This window comes from Strigops habroptila, chromosome 5 (assembly GCF_004027225.2).
Source record: "Strigops habroptila isolate Jane chromosome 5, bStrHab1.2.pri, whole genome shotgun sequence".
Classification (NCBI taxonomy): Eukaryota; Metazoa; Chordata; class Aves; order Psittaciformes; family Psittacidae; genus Strigops; species Strigops habroptila.
In genome coordinates this window covers 530,024-539,797 of record NC_044281.2, presented here as the reverse complement: position 1 = coordinate 539,797, position 9,774 = coordinate 530,024, and the positions used below count along the sequence as shown (strand labels likewise).

Genomic DNA, 9,774 nt, shown 5'->3' with positions numbered 1-9,774 from the left:
GGATGCTTTCCTCCAGTCCAAAGCCCCATGCTTGGAGCAGATGAGGGGGATGAATGTCTGGGCAGTGCTTGCAGGTGGGAAAGCCAAATGCTTCTGCAGCACATGCAAAGGGCTTGGAACATGGAGCTCACCTGGAAGAAATGGAGTTAGTGTTAGTTAGAGGAATATTTCTCCTCTGCATGTGTGTGTATTTAGCATATGAGACTGCCCCTTATTTTTTCAGGGAGAACTGTTGGTAGTGTTCCAAAACTGGATAAATTTCATGAGTGGGGCCGTTGCTCAATAAGCAGTGTAAAGAGTCTGGTTGGTTTGTTCATGCTCTTTCTGGTAGTTTTCCCTCTGGGAGAACTCTTTATGCAGGACAGCAATTTATTTTAATAGTTTTAATTTTGTTTGTATTTCAAAGTATCTCAAAATTTTTTATACAAAGAAATGTTTAGGCCACGGACCTTACATTTGGATGGGAATGGCATGAGATTTGTGAAGGTCAATTGGGAGCTTATCCCTGTGTCTCGGATCAGTTGAAAGTTTATTGAAACCTTTGTGGTTAAAGAGTGGGCAAAATTGCATGACCTTTGCTGTGGAGCTCCACTGGATATTTTATCCATATTGACCTCAGCTCAATAAGGGCACTGGACCGGAGGATCAAGAGACTAAATTAATATTAAACTAGTCTTGATTTTCTATGTAAACAAGTGAGAGATGTGTTGGGAGGCTTACCCTCTGAGCAGTTGAAATGTAGTGTTATGCCCCAGCTGAGTTCTTCCTCTTCTCGTGCACAGTGGCAATGACTGATGCTCTCCACTGAATGCCTATGCAGTGGCAGTTGTCTTCTGGAAAACATAATACAAATTTAAACAAGCACTCTTTTTAATGCTCAAGTTGGGTGAAACTTAATTGTACTTAACCATTGCAAGATAAAAGCATATATTTTTATCAACTTCAACAGGCTTTCTTTGTTCCACTGAAACCAGTAGTGTCATATTAATGACAGCAATCTTGTTTCTTTTTTTCCCTCACTCGTTTTGTAATCTTTTAAAATAAAACTCCTTTTTGTACTATTTTTCAATCAACAGTCAGGCATTTTGTATTTTAAATTTCTTTACATAAGCATATAATTATTCCAAAATGATCCTTTCTGCAGTAAGTGTAGCACTAAAATTTCCGCTAATTATTACTTTTGACTTTATTGAATTAGCTGTTTCCAATTTAATTATACTTACTTCATTGTCTAGGTCACCTTTTAAACAAATTCATATCAGTATGAAATTGCTGGTATTACTGAGTTGAATTTTGATGGGCCTATGCTTATGAAGATAATTTGTCTTTTTTGCTCACATTTGGGAAAACCAAATTAACATTAATTTATTAAAATAGTTTAGAATTTTTGTATTACTGGTAGTAAAAATGGATATAAATAATGTTTGCTTGTTTAGTTTTCAAAAACATATGGGAGACTGTTTTCTAATTAAGTGGTCCTTGGGTTAATTACTGTTCCATTCCAGAAAGTGAAAAGGTGAAGTTTTTTCTTTTCTTATTTATTTATCTATTTATTTATTTCTGAGAGGTGCAATATATGCAAGGGCTTCATAGAAACAAATAAAAACATTGGTCTTTATTCTGAAAAGCGTAAGGTGCTGAGCATTTATCCAGTGTATGTTTAAGCCCCCAAGCAATGCTGCTGGAGTTGAATGAAAATGACTACAATGACAGTTGGTTTAGGATCAAGTTTTAAACTCAAATTGGGCTCAACAAATACTGACTGTAAATTAATGAACCCCAAGGTAGAAGGACAGGTTCAAAAATATATTAGATAGTAAAAGGAAAAAAACCAAAGGAAATAACACACAACAGATAACTTACCAGAAAGCCTAGTAAAATAATGGGTATTTAAGATGAAAACAATATAGCAAGGTGCTTTGGACCAGCATAGGAGGTTAGTATTTCCAACCCCACTTAAAACAATCTGCTTATGCTCGTTTGGATAAATGCTCTAATTTCACTGATGAAAATATTTAATAAAAACACAACCTTGACTGGCTGCCTAATGTTTCTAATCTTATGGAGAGATTTAATGAATGAAGCCCTGCAACTTTTATTTAGTGTCTTCAGGTGGTAAATAAACTACAAGAGGGCTTCCCTATTGTTCCCTGAAAGCAGTAAAAGCAGAGGGAGGATTAAAAGCAAAACATTAATTTAAGTGTAAGGGCTAGAGAATTCAAAAAGGGCCTATCCTTGGTACACAATAACATTTCTATGAAGGCAGAACTTCACAGAAATTAAATTTAAAGATAGGCTATACATTTAAGTATTTGAACAACTCCTTTATAAATTACCATTAAGTGCAATGCCTTTTGAATGATGGAAATTAATCTAGTGATTTTCTGATACAAGCTATTTGTCATGCAGCTAAAACCAACATGCTTTCATTGCTTTACTTTTCAAACATTCTTTGCAACTGAAACTAAAAAAGAAGTTAATAAAATTGGGGTGAGGTTATGGCTGTTGGTCTGACTACAAGATCATCGACTGATGCAGAGAAGTGTCTGCCCACTGAAGCCAGTGCTGGTTGGCAGGTAAAGCAATGGAGTAATAGTTTTATATGGGGTTTTTTGTTGTTTGGTTGGGGTGGGTTTGTTGGTTGGTTGAGTTTTTTAGAGGAGTCCCATCCCTTTGTCAAATCCAGCTGCATTGTCTAGTGTGTTCAGTTCACTATAAGGAACATGACAACATAACCATCTCTCTCTGGTGAAGACAAACTAAAAAATAACGTGACAAAGAGACAGAGGAGGAGGGTGCAGATGGGACAAAAGGGGTGGAGGAAGACAGAAATACCAAAGTTATAGAGACACAATGCCAAGGCCTGGGACCATCTGGTTCTGTTGCAGCATTTCTATGCGATTGTCTACTCTCTTCTATCCTTTGTCAGCAAGAGTGGATGAACTATGTAAGGTGTAACATGAAGGCTTTAGTGTAAAACATAACAAAGTAGCCTGCATTAAGAAAAGCTTGTTTTATTCACTACGATTTGCAAATGATCCCTCAACAGCACAGGCTGTGACAGCGACATGCTGTATGCAGATTTTTTCACTGCAGTAATAGCTGTTTGCAACCCCTTCTGCATGTTTAGCAGGTGATGCCTCATGGATAAACTCTGAATCCCGTGAGCAGAGCAGTGCCTGCTGATATTCTACACATCTGAAGCCTGGTTAAAGTTGGCTCGCATTACAACAAACGACCCAGCTGACCACTTCTTCCAAGCTGTGTAATTCAGGAAAGCTGAGCCATAGGTTGCTGCGAGGGACCAGGATAGTTCAGAGAGTTTGTAGCAGAATACAAAGCCTTTCGCTCCTGAGTTGCCTGCCTCAGTCCAAAATGACAGAGAGAGTTATGTTGTATGGCCTGTGTGCTAAAAATGGGTTGTTTTACTCCAGCTTGCAGTACAGCTGACACATCATAGCCGTGGCTATAGGAAGACTAATGGTCCTGTGTTCATGCCACATAAACCACCCCTAGCAACTTCTTATTTTCCATCAGGTCATGATGGACATGGTTTGGCACCTGTAGGTAGGAGTTTGCAATGCCATTATCTCTTCTGGAGTTCCTGGGGAATAAAGAGCAACTGTAAGTCTTGGTCAATCTGGCACCTTTAATGGGCACTAAATTGACTTAGGAGAGATGGTGAGAGAAACATTCAGGAAGTATGTAATAGACCCAAAATGGTCTTTCTGCCCTGGAACTGGAGTTTCAACATTTACAACAGAACAAATGTTTTACATGAAAATAACTTTCAAGCAAAACTACTGTGGGGAGAATTTTACATTCAGCAAGCTGCTGCTGTGCTGATAGAAGAGGGGAGTGCATGTACAGAGCTGGGTGCAAGTTTTGCATTTAATTAAAGGGGAAGCCTGCATGAAGGCTATGCCATCTCTGTAAGAAGCTCTGCATTTTGTAGCATTTGACATGCAGCATTTTAAGTAGGAGAATAGTTAAATGACAGCCACAATAACATGTTATATTGTTCATGGCAGTCAGGTGTCAGCAAAATGCATTGATTTCTATTAGGGAGTGCTAAAGGAGGATTGGATTCAATTGGATTAAGTAAATGTGCTGTAATATTTCTCTTAAGTTTCTTGCATTTTCCTGTAATGGCACCTGGGAGAAGTAAAAATGTATGTGTAAATAGTTATTAAAAAATTAGCAGAGTACAGATACTGAAAAATTCCTGTCTAGAAAGCCTTGTGGGAACCGTATTCTTGTTTACTGTTTCCAACCCTTCTGGACAGGATGCAAGTTTCTACACCTGTGATCAAAATAGTATTTTAAAAAATCGTGAAGGGAAGATGCAGTTGCCACAGAGAATGCAATTCTTTGTTAGGAATGACTTCAGCCATGTCAAGGCGTTAGAAACAAAGTGAAATTCTTTAACCTAAGTCAGCAAGGTTAACATTAATGTATTTTTTTAGTGCTACTAATGTGAATTTGCTTCAGTAGGTAGGAAAAAGTATCTTGGTCCTCTTGTCCAAGACTTCTAAAATAGCAAGGCCTACATTATCTTGCAGATGAGAGCCCTGAACAACACAGAAAGACAGTTCCTTTCCCCATAACAATAGTTTGCTGCTATCATCACATTCTGCTGCTGACACAGACCCAGATGAGCTCTTCATTCTTTGGTATTTAACTCATACACGTTTGAAAAATCTGCCAAATTGGCATTGAAAGTTTCTGTTCAGGCTTTGTCATAATGAATTGGTACCTCGTTAGCTTGCATCTAAGCAGTCCTCTAACAATCCCCTCCTACTCACTTAGGCATCCTATTTTGTATGTGAAAGCTAGTTAAGGGATATCAGAAGTTTGAAGTATCTTTTTAAACACATCCTTAAACTTGCAGTTCGTACAGGCAAAATAATATCTTCAGTATGCACTCTGGCACTCCAGGAACCTGGAGTGGCTTATTGTGGGGTGTGTTCTCTTACCAAAAGTCCTTTGTTTAGCCAACATTAGCATTTGTATAGTTTCCTTTGGGTTGACTTTTTTCCATGCCATCTCTGTTGTTATGCTAAGGTAATCATTAAGCATTAAAACAATGGTCCTAGGGCTGCTTTCAGTTGGGAGCTGTTCATGGTATGGTCTCAGTTCGCACTCTAGGACATACACAAAAGGTTAGACTTGAATGCAAAGTTGTAAACTATCAGAATTCAACGACCTGATGGGAACACATCCCCAAGAAATTGTTGCAATCAGTGGGGATAGTGAGCAAGTTTTTCATTTCACCTGTAGTAGGTTTGATTTTAAATCATAGCAGGGAACTTTCTATCCTTGCAGGCAGCTATTGGAGGACTCAAAGGATCAGAACAATAAATTGTTGCCTCGCATAATCTCCTTGATTATTTTATAGGATCGAGGGCCTGCAGAATACTGTAACCTTTGCCACAGCAGCACAGAAAGCAGACCCAGAACCCTGTGGAGAAGTACAAATCGTGAAAATTATTGGGTTTGCATCTCAGGGTGAGCAGTAAGTTCGCTTTGCCAGATGCATACTTGAAGTAATTACAGAACTAAATAACAGTAATGAGGTGTGACAAAAGTTGAAAATTAGTGCTTGCTGTGGGAACTGTTGGGTGTATTTTAAACCACACACAGATACATAGGCCTTCAAAGTTGGAATGGATACCTACAGTGTGTTCAGATTTACCTACTGGACACAACTACTTACCTTGAGCTAGCGCTGGCACTGGGATGATTTTCAGTTCACTTGTTATTGTGAAACAAAGCACTGATTTCTATTGATAGTCTGGGCCTTGCTAAGTAAGCAAGTCCTTTTTGTTTGTTCTCTTTTTCTGCTCCTATTCAGATGTATGGCAGCTGAGAGATTTTTATTGGTGGCTCCTAGTCCTGAATACTGCTGGTGTGGAAGATCAAAGGTAAACTGTCTCTTGATTTTGCTTCTTTTATTGGTTTCAAGCACTTGAATATGCTTCTATCAGCCAAATTGCCAATATTTGTTATACTGTGTTATCTGTGATCTTACCTGTTTCCTGAATAGAAGAAATAGATATTTGAGGTGGTTATTGTATTTTGAGATTCTTATCATGCTTTTATAGAAGAGGAACTCACTTGACTTGGGTTGAAATGTTTTGATTTACATCATGGAAAAAGGAGAGATTGAGAAAGAGAATACGCAGGTCATGATGTTTTAAGGATGATATCTGTATCAGAAGATAGTGGTCCATAAAGCAAACTAGATAGATACAAGATGTTAAATCAGAGTAACCAATATCTTGGTTTTATTTCCGTTGAACTTTGCGATTTTCTTTTGTCACAGTTAAGAGGAAGAAATACTGTACGGTCATAGGAACAGAGGGAGGAAACGAAATAGTTTGTATATCATGAACACAACTGCAGCTTGAGATTCATGTTTTTTTCCTCAAAACAACAGCGAGAAGCTTTAAAGATGCATCTTTAATAGCTCAGAAGCTGAGTTATATGCACCCTCAGCAGCAGAAATTTACAGAAACAGTAGTGCTGTGATTTTATGGCCTTTTCCTGAATCAGCTCCAAACTAAAACTGCGGATGCCAGAAGAGACTGATTAGTATGAATATCAACACTGTAACTGAGATGTTCAAAATAAGTAACTAAGAAATTTCCAAAGAAAGAACTGAACAAAGTAATGGCAAGATTAAAACAGTCATTAATACCGAAAAGCTCAAGTGGGATAAAAGGGGCCATGAACATTACGGCGCAGCTACCCATCCAGCCTACAACAGTTTTGTAATTAAGAAGCCATTAGTGGTCTAAATGCTGGGTAGTGTTATTCTAACTCCCACATCATGTCAGTTAAAACAGCATTAATATGTTTGATGCATCATGAGGTAAATTGGAGACAAACTGCTCAGGTCTAGAAAGATAAATTTGTGGTTTATGCTTTGACAGAATTGGGGTGGTGGGAGAGGGGATTTTCTGTATCAGTGTTCAATGGGAATGGTATATCCTTGCCTGGCTTTCCATTTCAGAGGTTTGGACTGAAACTTGACAGAAAAGGGTTCAGTTCTGGATTCTGCCATAAGTCTACCGAGTGAGCTTGTCAGTCATTTTTTATGTGTGGAAAAGAAAAAAAGCCAAAAGTTATTTCTATATAAAGTAGTCGGAGTATTAGAGGTTAAAAATATGTTATCACCAAAATCATTGAGCTTTCACACTTTAACAAAATGTCCATCTGTTTCCTCCTTCTTTTCAACAAGATACTCTCATTTATTAACAGAACAGGAAATGGAAGCAATTGCAGTGCTAGTTTTAGCTTTTAAAAAGTGAATTTCAAGTGTTCTAGAGAACACTACTGGTCAAAATATTGAGGGAGTTTAAAATACATATATATCCACTGTGATTACAGAAGAGTTGGAACAAACATTGATGATAGAAATTAAACATGGATCTAAAGATCTGTAAGGCCCAAAGGTACAGATCAACAATAAATTAATAAAATAGTTCAAAAGCATGCACAAGAACAGTTCTCAAAATGATCTTACAGGGCAAACCAAGAGTTTCAAGTAGAAAGCAAGAGGAAAAATGGGGCTCAGACTTTAACAACTGTATTTTGTAGTGTACTGCATGTATTCTACTATAATAAATGAAATCATTGTTTAGTATGTTGTAATAGAAAATGGATGAAGTGGTACACATCACGCATGTGTAAAAGGCTTTCAAAATGCAGCAATGTTTAAGTATAAGCCTTTCTAGCAGCTTTGGATGGGGAAGTATAACAACATCTCAGTAGTTTTGAGCTTGATTTATTTCTCCATTTAAATTCTCTGTTAATTAGTTCATTTTCCTAACTAGCCATTTATGTGACAGATGATTCCTTAAGTAAATGCAATAATAGTCATGCAAGCTTGGAAATGCTTCTTAAAATGATCTGCCAATATTGCAGTTAGGGGTTTCAAGGATTAGTGATCAGCTGATTAATCTGTACAGTTAAATTCAAAATGGTAACAGCTTGTGGTATTGAGATGTCCGGAGTTCACTCTATTAACAGTTGGTCTTTTGAGCTGGAGAATTGCCTAAAAGGTACCTAACTTAGCACATTGTCAATAAATAGGTGTGAGATTCTATACATATTACTTGAAACAATACATCCATCACATAATAGTCAATAGTTAAGGGAAGTAGGAGAGACTATACTTGCTACTAAGATAATATATATATCTGTGCCCAGAATTACTGTAAAAGAGAAGCTGAATATATGAAATTGCTACTGTTATTCTCTGTATGACAAAAACAGTGATTCAAAAACCCCTGGCTTCAGAGAGTGACAACTTGGATCCTTGAAGTCCATATGAGTATTTGTTATTAAATTCAATATGACCAGGATTTCACCTTGGATTCAGGCACTAGCAGTTTAGCATGCAGCAGGAAATGAAGGCATTTTGCTCTTGGTTTATGGAATACATCTTGCTGTGTCACATTACTGGATTATTCCTGGTTTATGTTAACAAAGACAGGGTCAGATCTTTCTGCTGAAACTCCCAGGATTGCTGCCGTTTGATCCAAGCTAAATCTCTGTCTGTTATTAGCAACATGGGATTTACAGAACGGATCATGATTCCATGTGAAGGGCATTGATATGAGAATAGATACTACATTGCAGCACTGATAAAGTTGAAGTCTGCACCTGCTGATACCCAGAGAAAAGGTGAATGCCCTAAGGAATAAAGGAGAAACCATCTTTTTTTCCTCTTGTACTGTTTTCCTCAGCATCCACTGGCCACTGTTGGAGGCACAGAAGTGGTTTAACTGAATGTGTTTGGACACTACGTGGCAGTTATTGCTATAAGCTTTTAAGAACAACATTCACCCTTCTTTCTCTTTTGGTTAAAAATATGGAGCAAAAAGAGCAAGTATGTAAGTCATGACCAACTCTGTCTTCCTGACGGAGGGGAATAGATATCCCTGTTCTCAATACACATGATGTGGGGAAGCCGTGGAAGTTTACATGCTGGCAAGATAACAACTTGGCTAAAATACTTCAGGTGAGACCAAGACAAGCTGGAGAAAGTAATGGTGATTGATCACTTATTTTCTAACAGTTTTTCTTGAATTTCTAAAACACAGACCTTGTGTTAGACAAGTGAGGGGCTTTCTAGCATTTGCGTACATACGTGTGTCGCTGAACCCAGGACAACGTGCATGTTTGACATTATGCAGTTTGATTCACATCCCTGGCATCTGTTTTATTTAGACCATTCAACTCCTAAACCAGTGTCCCTGCTTTTCTGAGCCTTTATTTGAAAATCTGCAGTTCCTCTCTAAATGAAGTGGCAAGAGCTGCTAATGTGAGGCAAGCCTGGGCTTGCTCTGTATACCTTCTGCCCAAGGCTGCGATGCTTCTTGATATCAGCATGGGCTGCTTCCCTAGTATTTTCCAATACTGCCTTATTCTTAACTTACTTGCCGTTAGAAGACACCTGCTCTAGCTTGAAGACAAAATTGAAAGGCACAAGTGAAGCAGTGAAGAGCTGTGTTGTGAGTTCCAGGTAATGCTTTGTTGGTAGAAGAGATCTGCACATCCTCTTGGTCCTCTGTCTTTTGGGTGGTAACGTTAGCCAAACTGCTGCTTCCTGTTTGTCTGGGATCATCTTTGATTTCATGTAAGGCATGAAATACACAAATAATAAAGTTGTTTGAACTATATAAATGTAACTTAGTGCTTTGAGTGAAGTGTCCCACAAATAACAAAACAACGTGTAGATCATTAGACCCCTGTTTCAGTTTTGGA

The 9,774-nt window shown here is 38.0% G+C and overlaps 1 protein-coding gene across 1 annotated transcript in view; it reads left to right on the top strand.

Annotated features, from left to right (window-relative positions):
• The first annotated feature begins 5,877 nt into the window (after nucleotides 1-5,877).
• The window catches only part of ZNF804A (zinc finger protein 804A), a 212,805-nt gene continuing 208,908 nt past the window's right edge, over nucleotides 5,878-9,774 (top strand). The window contains exon 1 of the transcript XR_003991690.1: nucleotides 5,878-5,924. The gene's annotated coding sequence lies outside the window, so the exon portion shown is untranslated. The remainder of the gene's footprint in view (nucleotides 5,925-9,774) is intronic.